This window comes from Schistocerca piceifrons, chromosome 1 (genome assembly GCF_021461385.2).
Source record: "Schistocerca piceifrons isolate TAMUIC-IGC-003096 chromosome 1, iqSchPice1.1, whole genome shotgun sequence".
Taxonomy (NCBI): domain Eukaryota; kingdom Metazoa; phylum Arthropoda; class Insecta; order Orthoptera; family Acrididae; genus Schistocerca; species Schistocerca piceifrons.
In genome coordinates this window covers 1,159,242,546-1,159,257,051 of record NC_060138.1, presented here as the reverse complement: position 1 = coordinate 1,159,257,051, position 14,506 = coordinate 1,159,242,546, and the positions used below count along the sequence as shown (strand labels likewise).

Below are 14,506 nucleotides of genomic sequence, written 5' to 3'. Positions count from 1 at the left end.
GACCCTGCGACCGTAGCGATCGCGCGGTTCCAGACTGAAGCGCCTACAACCGCTCGGCCACACCGGCAGGCGTAAATTTAATGTTCACACTCAAGTAGGCGACTATAAGGGGTTCAGTGTCGCCCGTAGTGTTGTTCTGTTATTGTTGATGAAATAAGTGAGGTTACATCCGGAGACGCCGAATAGATTGCTTAGTCTCTGACAGTAAAAAGTACAGGTTGCTTAGCCTTAAGCGGTGCACTTCATCTCATGATGATTGTAGGGTTAATTGAACTCAACCGTAACGGATATTTACTTCAACACATGGTGCCATAGTATTCAAGAGTGTGACATCATAGCCGGCCGAAGTGGCCGCGCGGTTCTGGTGCTGCAGTCTGGAACCGCGAGACCGCTACGGTCGCAGGTTCGAATTCTGCCTCGGGCATGGCTGTGTGTGATGTCCTTAGGTTAGTTAGGTTTAACTAGTTCTAAGTTCTAGGGGACTAATGACCTCAGCAGTTGAGTCCCATAGTGCTCAGAGCCATTTGAACCATTTTTTTGTGACATCATACGTGCTCCAACAGAGGCAGAACAGAACACTGACCCCATTTATGAAGCTTCTGTTTATTTTTAACAGGTTTCTATCACGTTGTTTTCTCGCGTTTGTTCGGTAGGAATTTTGCAGATGATTTTAAACTATCTTCTTGACGAATTCGGCAACGGCCTTGCCGCAGTGGATACACCGGTTCCCGTAAGATCACCGAAGTTAAGCTCTGTCGGGCGTGGTCAGCAACTGGATGGGTGACCATCAGGGCCACCATGCGCTGTTGCCATTTTTCGGGGTGCACTCATCCTTGTGATGCCAATTGAGAAGCTAGTCGACCGAATAGTAGCGGCTCCGGTCACAGAAAACCATCATGACGACCGGAACAGCGGTGTGCTGACCGTTTGGCAGAATGTGGGCGAGCGTTATCTTGCTGCAGGATGACACCTCTGCACAGTTTTCCACGACGTTTGGATCTGATTGCAGGTTTTAGTTTCGTACTCAACACATCACATCCACCATACAATACAGACCTGGCTCTAAAGCCTCGTTTACGCTGGGGCGACGTCTTGCAACATTGTGGCATGCTACGGAAATGTGGCGTGCATCGCCTTGTAGCATGCTACAACAGGCAACATCTTGCGGCGTATCTTGCATGCGGCAGGTTAATTTACACCAAAGCAACAGTATTTGTGCCACACGTGTGTCGGTCTTGCAGCATAAAGGATGATAAGGTATCAGAGCGGCGGCCTACTTGGCACTTGCACATGCAGCTAATAACGGAAATGAAAACCAAAGGAAAAGAAAACGATGGTGTAAGAGAAGAGTATTTTAAGAAGGCCCACGAAATAGTATCCTAGGAACTAGAAGCAGACGATGGTGCGTTATTTAGTAATGTGTGCTTTAATCCCAGGCGCGTTAGTCCGCGTCATACCGTTGCCAAATGGTGGCCTAACGGTAAATGTTCGCACAGGTACCGGGCCGGTCACCACCCTGTGTCAGGGCCCGGGGTGAGACTTTCAGCCCCCAACTCACCGAACTCTGCGGTACGACTGCAGCGGTATGACTGCCACACTACTTCCCTCGCAAGCTCGCAAGTAAATGGATGACGCACCTTAGACGAAAGCAACAATGACAACATGAGAATGATGATTTAGTTCTAAATGTTTTGAAATGTTTAACTTCTACATAACACTTTTTCAAAATTAATAAGCAAACATATTAATAGTATTAATAGTAAGACTGTATTAAAAACTTTCAGTGTTCGGCTCCACAAATTTAAATTATCTGTAACGTTTTACACCAGTGCGTGGGAAATAAACATCCCAGGTTGGGATGCATAAACTAAAGCCAGAGGAGGGGATGGTCTGATGCAGAGGGCGGGAAATCCCTCCCCGATCCCCCCCCCCCCCCCCCCCCTGCAAATCGCACACTGGTCTACTGTCATCGTGTATTGCCTATAGCTATGTAAGCTTCTTTTAACTTTGAGAAATTTCAAATCCTCTAAAAGAAAGTTAAAGTGCCTATCCATGTAATGTAGTCCTTTTAGAACTTTTACAGGTACATTCATGGAATTACTTGACTCACTGTTTTGGCCTATTTGCTTGATATGATGTATACAAACGATTCACAGACAAATGACGCACACGAATTCGGGCCCTTAGGTTACCTTGATCAGTGTGGCGCCCGGAAGGAGGAGGTTAAATAATAGAATTTTCGAAATGCTTATAACGTGGATCCCACTAGTCGGACCAAATGATGAAAACGATTGGACCGCGGATGAATGGAAATATACCGCCTAGTCGGATGACACCAGGTCGATGTAATGTCCAAACAACGGTAATCGGGAACAGACATCCATAGATTATGCCTCCCCCCCCTCTTCCTCAGTTTAATTGAGATGAGTTCTCATGCTGCATCTTTCATCCTCGGTTGTGAGGATGTTGTGAGGCCAGTTTTATGCTGTTTACAGTCCTTGTGTACCACGTATTGCTCTGAAAACATTTTGAATATTTAAGGACTTCCAGTCCATCTAAGGGAAATTTGAATTTCTAACCCGTGATGTACTGCGTTTATAAGTACTTTGGCATGGTTTCTTGACAGATTTGATAACCTATTTACTTGATATCATGTGTACATTCCATATTAAATTTTTGTTGTTTGTCTTCCTGTGATGATCACGATGACTGAAACTAGGAATAATCCACCTGCATTCCTTAATGGTTAATTATTCTCTCGTCAGCGGTGCCATTTTCCAGCAGGAAGATTCTCAGTATTGTGCTTCAGTGGTTTGAGAAGCATGTTTGTGAATTCAGATCGCTGTCTTGGCCACCAAACCCGGTGGAACACATCTGGGACACTGTGGGGCGCTATTGGGCGCCATCTCCCTCTCAGAGACAAGCGGCTCTTAATATAAAGGAATTCGTGATGTGTAGGTAGACATCTGGTGCCACATACCTTCAAAAAGTCACCAAGAACTTGTCGAATTCGTGTTATGCAGAACAGCTGCTGTACTTTGTTGCAAATGTGCACCGACATGCTATTAAGCATGTAGTTTTAAGGTATTGGTTCATCACTTTACCGAGTGGTTATAATTGAACTGACAGTGTTCCGAGTGCAGTGTGGCTGTATCTTTCGCAAGATAATGAAATATGATAGGTATGTTCATTGATAGGTCTGCTAGAGGAGTATGCTGAAAAAATAACGGTCCTATTTGTTACCACCAGGTGAAAATATGGCGTTACAAGCAGTCAGAATGCGGTGTGACTGCAGGAAATGGTCGACAATTGCTAGCCGCATATTTGGTATAATCAGACCAGTATGTCGTCGTACGCTGTCATTTAGATCAAGAAGAATCCCGGTGTGTCCCCCATGGAGACAATCTAGCAGATAGTCCCACAACCAGAAGTCACGTGGATTTGTGAAGGCATCTCAAAGGCCACGTCCACATGTCTTGAAATTGTCTACAGATGATGCGGTAATTACCGAAGGTTTCACGTAGCAAACGATTCACCTGGAAAGCTACAGGTGGTAGCACCCCATCTTGATTGAGAATAATGGAGTGAACACAGTTGTGTTGTTGGAAAGCTGGAATCATTGTTGCACAAGGAAGGAAAACGGGCCGAGAATGAAGGAGCTTGTTAAGTCACACCACACAGTCCCCATAAGCTGAGTGTAGTGGATTTTCCCACACAACATGTGGTGGAATAGAACCCAATATACGACAGTTCTGTGCACTGTGCATTGTAAAATCTGCCTCGTCCGTCCTACGAATACTTCCTAGCTACGTGTCATCCATTTCCGTTCGTGCCAAACAATGAAGAGTAGAATGATGTCGTTGTAGCCTACCTTGAGGCTTCATTTGGTGCACGTTCTGAATTATACACGGATACCAGTGTAAAATACGCCCCAAAATCTTTCGAAGTATTGACCAGGAGATGGAAAACTCCATTGACAAAGCTCGAGCACCGGTTGAGGAATCTGAGGAAGGTACTGCAGCGTTCGCTATGCAACAGTTACAGCAACGGCATCAACAACTGCACTGGGATATTTTAAAACTTTCTTGATCATATTCTGTATATCTTTAATTAATAAAAGACCGCTTCGCAGGTGTTTATGTCGCCAATATTCCAGCAATGCAACACTGCCATTGCTGCAGTTCTGATAAAACGACTTTATCAGCAGTGCACGGACTTTCTGCTCAATAGCTATTGCTGTACGTTAGGAAAACTTCAACCATCAGAACTCTTGAAATCTTAGCACCGACGATCACTTCACAAAACAAATCAGCATGAGTCGCCAAGTAAGAAACAGCTCACTGACGTCGAAACAGCAAAAGTTTCACATTCTCACTGCCTACAGTGGATCTATTATTTTTTCAACATACTCCGCGAGCGCACCGATTAATGAACATACCTATGATGCTTCAATGATCTGCGATTTATGAAGACCACATTGCAGCACTCACAACACCGTCAGTTTAATTATAACAACCCGATACGTCAAGCAACCTATATACATATACTTCCGCCATTTCTTCGTGGTTTACGTAGTCTAGCGTAGTTCTGAATCGAGCGTGGAGCTGGAAGGTTCTTAGTTTATCAGTTCACCCAAGCGTCGAGCATATGGACAGCTTTTCCTGAGTCTTGTTTGTGTCTTCGTTTGCGACTTATCGTAGTTTGGGGGGAGGGGGGGGAGTTGTTTTGGGGGAAGAGACCAAACAGCTAGGTCATCGGTCTCATCGGATTAGGGAAGGACGGGGAAGAAAGTGTGCCGTGCCCTTTCAAAGGAACTATCCCGGCATTTGCCTGGAGTGGTTTAGGGAAATCACGGAAAACCTAAATCAGGATGGCCGGACGGGGGTTTGAACTGTCGTCCTCCCAAATGTTGGTCCATTGTGGTAACCACAGCGCCAAGTGGATGATTAAAGGTGTGCGTGTGATACAATTCATGTAACATTGAAACAGTATCATACTGCCTATTTGGATCCTGATAGCTATGTCTTTTTTGTAAAGCTCTTGGAACCACTTGTAACCTCCCCATTCCTAATTGGCCAATAAAATTGCGATGTAATTAACCGTGATCGCGTATACGCAACGAAATTTTACAGTGAGTAAGGCTATTGCTACCGAAAGGAAATAACACCGGTTAGTAGGAGGAAAGCATACAACAGACCCTTCTTAAGGAATAATTTAGTCTTATTCTAATATACTTTATTGATTATTGAAAGACTGAATTTGATTTACTTTAAGCAAATGAGCAACTGATTTTACTTTTAATATAACAAAAAAAAATGGCTCTGAGCACTATAGCACTTAACATCTGAGGTCATCAATCCCCTAGAACTTAGAACTAGTTAAACCTAACTAACCAAAGGACATCACACACATCCAAGCCCGAGGCAGGATTCGAACTTGCGACCGTAGCGGTCGCGTGGTTCCAGACTGTAGCGCATAGAACCGTTCGGCCACCCCGGCCGGCTAATATAACAACAATAAAATGCATACCAAGCCAATAGAAGTGACTCGCTAAGATAAATACAGAATAAATGAAAATGCACATTCTTAATTTGTGGTGTATAGTTATTAATTTTCCCTATCAACTTTTACGTTACTTTAAGTGACTGAAGTTAATATTCAAAATTACAAATTCGCTAAGCCTCCGTTATGAAATATAAGAATTACCACTTTCTGAGGCACAAAATTTATACTGAAACTGATTATTACCAAAGAAACTGGCAGAAAATATTTAATGAATTTTTGTACTTTCAGAATATGTTAGGATCGGTCCTGAGTCGTGCTTGGGTGGCTCAGTCGGTAGAGCACTTGCCCGCGAAAGGCAAAAATCCCGAGTTAGAGTCTCGGTCTGGCACACAGTTGTAATCTGCCAGGAAATTTCAATTTCCATATTGGTACGACACTCGGTGACTGTATGGAAAGGAAAGTGACCAGGCTTGGTAATAGTTTCTGAGGACAATGACAACGCAGGTGCCCTACAAGTTTTAACTTTTACAGGTCATTATTCAAGTAGTCATACTTTTTGAAAGAAGTGTCACCGGGTAAAGCCTCTACAGTACTATATCCGTCAGTTGTCAGTCTTATGATGTTGTAGCTGTGAGGACGATGGAGAATGTGGCCGATCACAATGCTGAGCTGCCGTTGTTGCTGCTGCTGCTGATATTGAAGGCCAAAAAATTTTGGATGGTGCAGAAGGTATTTTATCTGCATTTTCGGTGTTACACACTACAAGTAGATAGGTTGCTTTTCTGTCATGGTTCTGAAGTTACCTTCAAGCTTCGTGATGGTGCGTCTTGCTAACGCGGAACTGGATTAGATCGATGTCCGACTGTTCAGTCTCCAGCCGGGAGCTGACGGTAGTTTACTTAAGGAGATTTTGCTCCCATATGATGATGTGAGGAGTACATGACGCGAACGCTGGTCCACTCGTCACTGGTTACAGTGTTACGGCAGATTCTGTTCAGTGAAGATGGTAGTTCAACCTAACATTCCTTACAATCTACAGGTCTGTGGTTACCGCGTTCATACAACGTATAGCGGGCAAATAGGCATATGATTTCTCCACAGTGAAAGTGGGCACCTTCGATCTAATTGCCGCTGCGGATGTTTGTAGGGACGTCCTTATTTGAACAGCGTCGAAAACTGACTGTAGCTGATTTCGTTTCTACTGTTCACAAGGTTGGTGCCACGACTTCTCCAGGTGTAATGGACCAATACAGGGATGTGCAGCTTACTGCTCCCAACTTTCCGCTTTTAGCCTCGCTGCACGGCCCTGAAATTATTGTTGCCAAGTCGGTAGTGTCCACGGTGCAACGTAAGATACGTCTTACGCAGGATAGTGAGAAGTCGGATATGTCTACTCCTCACCCATCACTCCCTGAAGTAACTTGGTTGGGTCATCACTCCCTGCAGTAACTTGGTTGGGTTGATGTATCTTGGAGCTGAAGCCTGCATTCCTGATGGGGTCAATAGTACAAGAAAGTTGCTGAGTTGTCTAGTGTTTCTCCTAGTATTCCTCCCGCAATAAAGGAAACTCCTACAGAACCGCCTAATGGATGGGACGTTGTTGAGCCTACTGAAGTTCCAATGATACAACAGCAGCAAATTTCCTGTTCCCTTAATGTCGTTATTTCAGGTGACCTCGAAACTACCAACTGTTGTTACTCCAGTGCAGATGATTAGTGGCCGTTAAATCCTACCTGTCGACTCAGATGACTCCTCTCTTGTGTGTCGATCTGAATTGCAAGGATCCCGTTCTGTGGACGTCACCCACTCTGATTAATGTTGAAGAGCCGCATAGTCTTCTACTGCCGATGCTGCATTGCCTCGTAGTCGTAATAAACAACGCATCCGACACGAATGGGCGGTTACTCGTGAAAAGAAGAAACAGATGATTGCAGAGACGGGGAAGGTTCACCCCGATGAGATTCAATTCCTCAAAACTACATTGTATGTCTTTTGCCTCGTATCGTGTGCCTGCATCAGCGAAAGCAAATATCGGTTGACGAAATTACGGGGTTTTGATAACGCTGTCATTTCGTGGGTGACGGTCGTGGTAATTGGCCGTTCTCCATACCAGATGGCTACACTTAATTGGATGTCGGTTACAGAGAAAATAGAAGGAACAACAACAGAACATGAATGGCGTTCCTTTAACATGCCTCAGGAGGTATCGATTCTGGATACCTAACTCTAGTGCAAAACACATTACATGGCTCAGATCTTCCTCTTACCGCAATGATGGCTGCAACAGCTCCCTAGTCACCTTTAAGGAATTATCACATTTTTCGATGACGATACGAGGTGCTTGTGAATACACGCTCTCTAGAGTGTTTAGGATTTTCCGATATTCAAAGGAAAGTGCCTGTGCTATTTGTTCCGCCCACCATGCTGACTCTCTTTCACGTACACCACACATTCATGTCTCGGTTATTTTACTTTCTGCGATGTCTTGATCCGCCTGTCGATGTCGGTTGAGTGAGTTTCCAGTTAAACCATGTCCGTGAATTTTGTATTACTGACCGTTATTTGGGGTCTGACATCCTAGACAGGTAGCATCTCACTACCACATTTTTGCTAACGCACGGGAGAGGGATTGAGTGTACAGGGAACACCTCAAACTTCGAGCAAGACGGTGTGGTTTCATCTGAGCCTTCCTGTTTTACCAACGACAGTGACGTGACGTGATCTGTTGTTAACCGATGAACGTTTATTTCGCATCGTACTTGTCACTTATCAGAGCAATCGCTGTCCCACCATAGAATGGTTACAACATACGTTACATGCTACGGTCACAAAACTAAATGGCACTGGCTTTAAAAACACCTAGCGTTTAATAACTCGATCCGATGAGACGGCGTCTGATAATCTATTACGTCCACACTACTCCTACTTTCCGCGAGCAAAGTCAAATCCTATTACATGGTTGTTATGGCACTACGCTCATTAAATTGTAGATGGTGAGGATGACAGAGGTCCACTCGTCTTATACCAATATGTGTTGGAAATGATGATATCTCCATTGGCAAAAGATTCCGGACTAGTCCCCAATTCGGATTTCCATGAAAGGACTGAAAAGGTGGAGGTGACCACGAAAAAAAGATTGAATGACCAATGAAAGGATAACGTTCTACGAGTCGGGTCACGGAATATCAGAAGTGTAAACGTAGTAGGGAATGTAGAAGAAAAGGGAAATGCAGAGTTCCAATCTAGATACAGTATGAGTCAGTGAAATGGAAAGAAGACGTGGATTTCTGGTCAGACGAGTATAGGGTAAGGATTCGTTATGAATAGGAAGGTAGGACAGAGAGTGAGCTACTATGAGCAGTTCTATGATAGCATTGATCCCATTAGAATCAACAGCAAACCAAGTCTACACCAATATATCATTTACGCATGTCGACGTAGCAAGCAGAGGGCGAGGAGGCAGAGAATGTATTTGAAGATATTGAATTAGCAATTCAGTACGCAAATGGAGATGAAAATCTAACAGTCTTAGGGGATTAGGATGCCGTTGTGTGGTAGGGAATAGAAGGAAGGCATACTGGAAAATATGGGCTTGGTGGTAGGAATGAGAAAGGAGAAAAACTAATTGAATCAGTTAGTAATAGCCAATACTCTGCTTAAGTAATACAAGAGGAGGAGATATAATTTAAAAAGACTTGGCGATACGGTAGGATTTCATTGAAGACACAGAAGGTACAATTTGAAAAGACCGGGCGACACGGTATGATTAAATTGAAGACACATCATGGTCATGCAAGGATTCCGAAATCAGAGACTGCACTGTAAGGCATACCCAGGAGGAGATTCAGATTCAGATCAGAATTTAGCAACGATGTAGAGTAGGCTCAAGCTCAAGAGACTCTTCAGTAAGAATCAAAGAGCATATGAAAGTACTAAGAAATTAAGATACATGCTACAAGATCTCTGTGGCTGTAGATACTGCGATAATGAATAGCTCAGTAGGCAATTTAGTTAAAGAGCAGTGGACATCTCTAAAAAAAAGAGCAACCACAGACGCTGGAAGTAAAACTGTAGTTACAAGGAAGATACTGCGAAGAATCCGTAGATTACAGAAGAAATACTTCAGCTGATCGATGAAACAAGGACGTACAAAAATGCTCACTGAAACTGAGTACAGAAATACAAGTCACTAAGGAACGAAATAAAGAGGAAGTGTAGGGAAGCTAAGGGAACATGGATCCAAGAAAAATGTGAAGAAATCGAGAAAAAATGTTTATCTGAAGGACTGACTCAGCGTATAGAAAAGTCAAAACAACGTTCTGTGAAATTTAAAGCACTTTCCGTTACATTAAGGGTGCAATGGGAACTCCACTGTTCAACCCAGAGAAGAGAGCGGGTGGGTGGAAAGAGTACACTGCAGGCTTCTACAAAGAAGGATACTTGTCTGATGACATGATAGAAGAAGACACAAGAGTGGACAAGGAAGAGATAGGGGATCCAGTATTAGAGCCTTGCATAACTTAAGATCAAATAAGACACAATGGATGGACAACATTTCGACGGAATTTCTAAGCTCACTGTGGAAGTGTTAACAAAATTACAATTCATGTTTATGTGTAGAATGTATGAGACTGGCGATATACCACAAAGTTTCTGCAAAAGCAAGATCCACACCATTCTGTAGAAAGTAAGCGTCAACAATTGTGAGAATAGTCGCAGAATCAGCATAACGGCTCACGCATCCAAGTTGTTGACAAGAATAATATACAGAAGAACAGAAGAGAATGTTCAGGCTCTGTCAGATGAAATCAGTTTGGCTTTAGGAAAGGTAAAGGTAAGAAAGGCAGTTCCTATGCTGCGGTTGATAATGGAAACGAGACTGAAGAAAAATCAAGACATGTTCATAGGATTTGTGGACCTGGGAAAAGCGTTTGGCAATGGTGCAAGAGATCGACTTTTGAGGAAAATAGGGGTAAGGTTTAGAGAAAGAGGGTATTGTACAATATGTACAGGAAGCTAGAGGGACGAATAAGCTGGAAGACCAAGAATTAAGTGCGAGGAGTAAGAAGGGAGTAAGACTAGGATGCAGTCTGTCGCCCAAACTATCCAATCTATATGTGGAAGAAGCAATGAATGAAATAAAAGAAATGTTCAAGAGTGGGATTAAAATTCATTGTAGAAGGATGTAAGAGATAAGATTTGCTTGTAACATTGCTGTCGTGAGCGGTGGTGAACAGGAACTACATGTTGTGTTGAATCAAATGAATAGTCTAATAAATACAGAATAGGCAGAGTAAATCGAAGAAAGACGAAGGTAATAGGAAGTAACAGAAATGAGAATACGAGGAACTTAACATCAAAGTTGGATATCACGAAGTAGACGAAACTGAGGAATTCTGCTATATAGGCAGCCAAATAACCCATTACATATGGAACAAGGAGAACATAAAAAGCAGACAGGCAATGGCAAATAGGACCAGAATGAGATTTTCACTCTGCAGCGGATTGTGCGCTGATATGAAACTTCCTGGCAGATTAAAACTGCGTGCCGGACCGAGAGTCGAACTCGACACCTTTGCCTTTCGCGGGCAAGTGCTCTACCAACTGAGCTACCAAAGTCTGGAAGGTAGGAGACAAGGTACTGGCACAAGTAAATCTGTGAGGAAGGGGCCTGAGTCGTGCTTGGGTAGCTCAGTTGGTGAGGCACTTGCCCGCGAAAGGCAAAGGTCCCGAGTTCGAGTCTCGGTCCGGCACACAGTTTTAATCTGCCAGGAAGTTACGTAGCAAAAAGGACGTTCCTCACCCAGAAAATTATACCAGTATTGGTAATTAAATCCACACCCTAGCTGCAGACAGGAGTTGATACACATCATCAGAGACATATTGAAAATGTGTGCCCCACCCGGGACTCGATCCTGGGATCTTCTGCTTACATGACAGATGCTCCATCCATCTGGGCCAACGACGGCACGGAGGAGAGTGCGCTTGCAGGGACTTATTCTTGCACGCTGCCCGTGAGACCCACATTCCCAACATGTCCAGACCACTACATCTGTAGTGTGCCTAATAGATGTTTGCCCATCACACTCATTACTCGTGTCTGATTAATCTACCAAGTCTCGTACGAGTTGGGGCACCGTGTGTGCGTTCGCATAAGAAGGTCAATGGCCGGGTAGCCATATTTTTTAACTATATATGAAGGTAGTATCTGTTCCCGAAAGAGCAGATACCATTGATGACCGTGCAACTTCTCTATAATGAAACGGTAATTAATACCAGTATTAATCGTAGGTCTTAATTTGGGAAAGAAGTTTTGAAGATGTCCGTTTAGAGCGCAACATTGTATGGCAGTGAAGCATGGACTGTGGGAAACCGGAGCTGAAGAGAATCGGTGGATTTGAGGTGTGGTGCTACAGAAAAATGTCTAAAATGGGGTAGACTGCTACTGTAAGCAATGATGAGGTTCTTCGCTGAATCGGCGAGGAAAGGAACACATGGAAAACATTAACAAAAGGAAGGGACAGGATGATAGGACACCTGTTCAGACGTCAGTGATAACTACCATGCTACTAAATAGGGCTGTAGAGGGTAAAGCTGCAGAGTAAGACAGAGATCGGGAAACATCCAGCATATAATTGGGGAAGTAGGTTGCTACTGCTACTCTGAGATGGAAAAGTTTGCTCAGGAGAGGAATTTGTGGCAGGCCAGATACAATCAATCAGAGACTGATGACTCAAAAGAAAGAAATCCATGTTAATAGATTGTAAAACACAGTTAATAATGCTGTCGCATTAGGATCCTTGTGTGTTAAGACTGTACCAAATGTCTGGTCCATATTTCCCGCTCAATTCATTGTACTTCCCAGGAAATTTGTCCCCCTTAGATATGGCAACCACAATAAAAATTGCCATAAGTACTATTTGTATGTACTAGATTGAATGAAAGTGGCAATCTGCTATTTCACTGGCTTCATCTTCTTCACATTAACGTCTTGTGTTATCTGGAAAACAGCTCGACTACAGAGATAATCGTTACTATCGGTATGGCTCTTAAAGCGGTGGTGCGACGAGAAAAGCAGCCAATTTGCAAGCAACGCATCTAGAGCATGCGCAGTGCTGACGATGTCGTGCAGAAATTTCATCCGAATTCGTGCAGCACACGCTAAACTAATCGCGTAGCAGAGACAACACTCCAACAGCTGATTTACATATTACATACACTGCGCTGGCTCCAAGCACTCTAGATGCAAAGGCAAGTCCCTATGACGACAACATTGTGAAGCAATTTGAAACTGTGTCTCATAAATTGCAAGCTCATACAGCAATTCTGCTTATGTCATGCAGAAACATCTCGACCCTCTAACAGAAAAAAAACATGGTTTTATTCAATTTCTAGCGTTCTGTTTGTTTTTAATTTGACAAATAACGATGATGACGAAGAAATTTGGTTCAGCTGTGAAACACAAACAAATATCAGCTTCTGCCCCAGCTAAACTGCAATCATTATATGATGTACTTTATTTTCCTAAACATCTACACACCTTTTTGTCTATTTTCTAATACATTGCTCCCGTAGCTCAAATGATTAACCAGGAGATTTAACGCACATTACCTGTCAGAATTTTTCTAAGCATTCTGCTCACTGAGAACGAACTGAAGTCTGTAACTGAGCGGAAACTTTGGACTGTAAGAGGAAAACGCGCTCCTTTTATCATTTTGTTAGTTTTCTGAAAACTGTATGATCAGCCCCCTAACGTGATGTGTATCTTCGCACATTGAATCGTTTCGCAGCTGCAGAAGGTGGCTTCCTATTATGCTCATTACGTCATCCACATTCCAATGTGATAAATTCCCTTATTCATATATTTCCACGGCATAATAAATTTATTATAGAAAATGAGTATTAAAATGTGCGACTGTTTCAGGTGAAACAGAATTACGCAAGAGTCGGAATCTCCCGCATATTTAGCAGACGAAACGCCCCTGAATTACAACAGTACGCAATAAATGTTTCTACCAGCATATTGTAAGACTTTGTAAAGATCCCCATCATTATTTCGTCACACTCCGCCCTCACAAACAAGTCACATGTTCACGTATGACACGTCAACCTTCACCCTCTCAAACAAGTCACGTGTTCACATATGATACGCCACTTTCCCCCCTCCCAAACAAGTCACATGTTCACATATGACGCACTTATACGTGACACTACTGAAATTTCAAAACGAAATTACCAGTTTCAGCCGTCATCGCCGGTCATCGTATCATAAAGCAGATGCTGTGGTGCACACCCAAAACCAGTAATTTTGTTTTGAAGTTAGTGTGATAATGCCGGACAATAAATTATTTTCTATCCCCAAGGTAGCGTTAAAGGGCCTTTGATGTTCCTTATCTATGTAAACGATTTGTGAGACAATCTGGGCACCCGTCTTAGGTTGTTTGCAGATGACGCTGTCGTTTATAAAAAAATGGTTTAAATGGCTCTGAGCACCATGGGACTTAGAACTACTTAAATATAACTAACATCCATACCCGAGACAGGATTCGAACCTGCGATCGCAGCAGTCGCGAAGCTCCGGACTGAAGAGCCTAGAACCACTCAGCCACAGCAGGCGCCGCTGTCGTTTATAGACTAATAAAGTCATCAGAAGTTCAAAAGAATTTGCAGTACGATTTAGAAAAGATATCTGAATAGTGCGAAAATTGGCAGTTGACCCTAAATAACGAGGAGTTTGGTTCAAATGGCTCTGAGCACTATGCGACTTAACTTCTGAGGTCATCAGTCGCCTAGAACTTAGAACTAATTAAACCCAACTAACCTAAGGACATCACACACATCCATGCCCGAGGCAGGATTCGAATCTGCGACCGTAGCGGTCGCTCGGCTCCAGACTGTAGTGCCTAGAACCACACGGCCACTCCGGCCGGCATAACGAGGAGTGTGTGGTCATCCGTATGAGTGCTAAAAGGAATCCATTAAATCAGTCAAGGCCGTAAAT

General features: G+C 43.4%; 1 pseudogene; it reads left to right on the top strand.

Moving 5' to 3' along the window:
- The first annotated feature begins 694 nt into the window (after nt 1-694).
- On the top strand, nt 695-812 carry LOC124725679 (annotated as a pseudogene).
- The last annotated feature ends 13,694 nt before the right edge of the window (nt 813-14,506 follow it).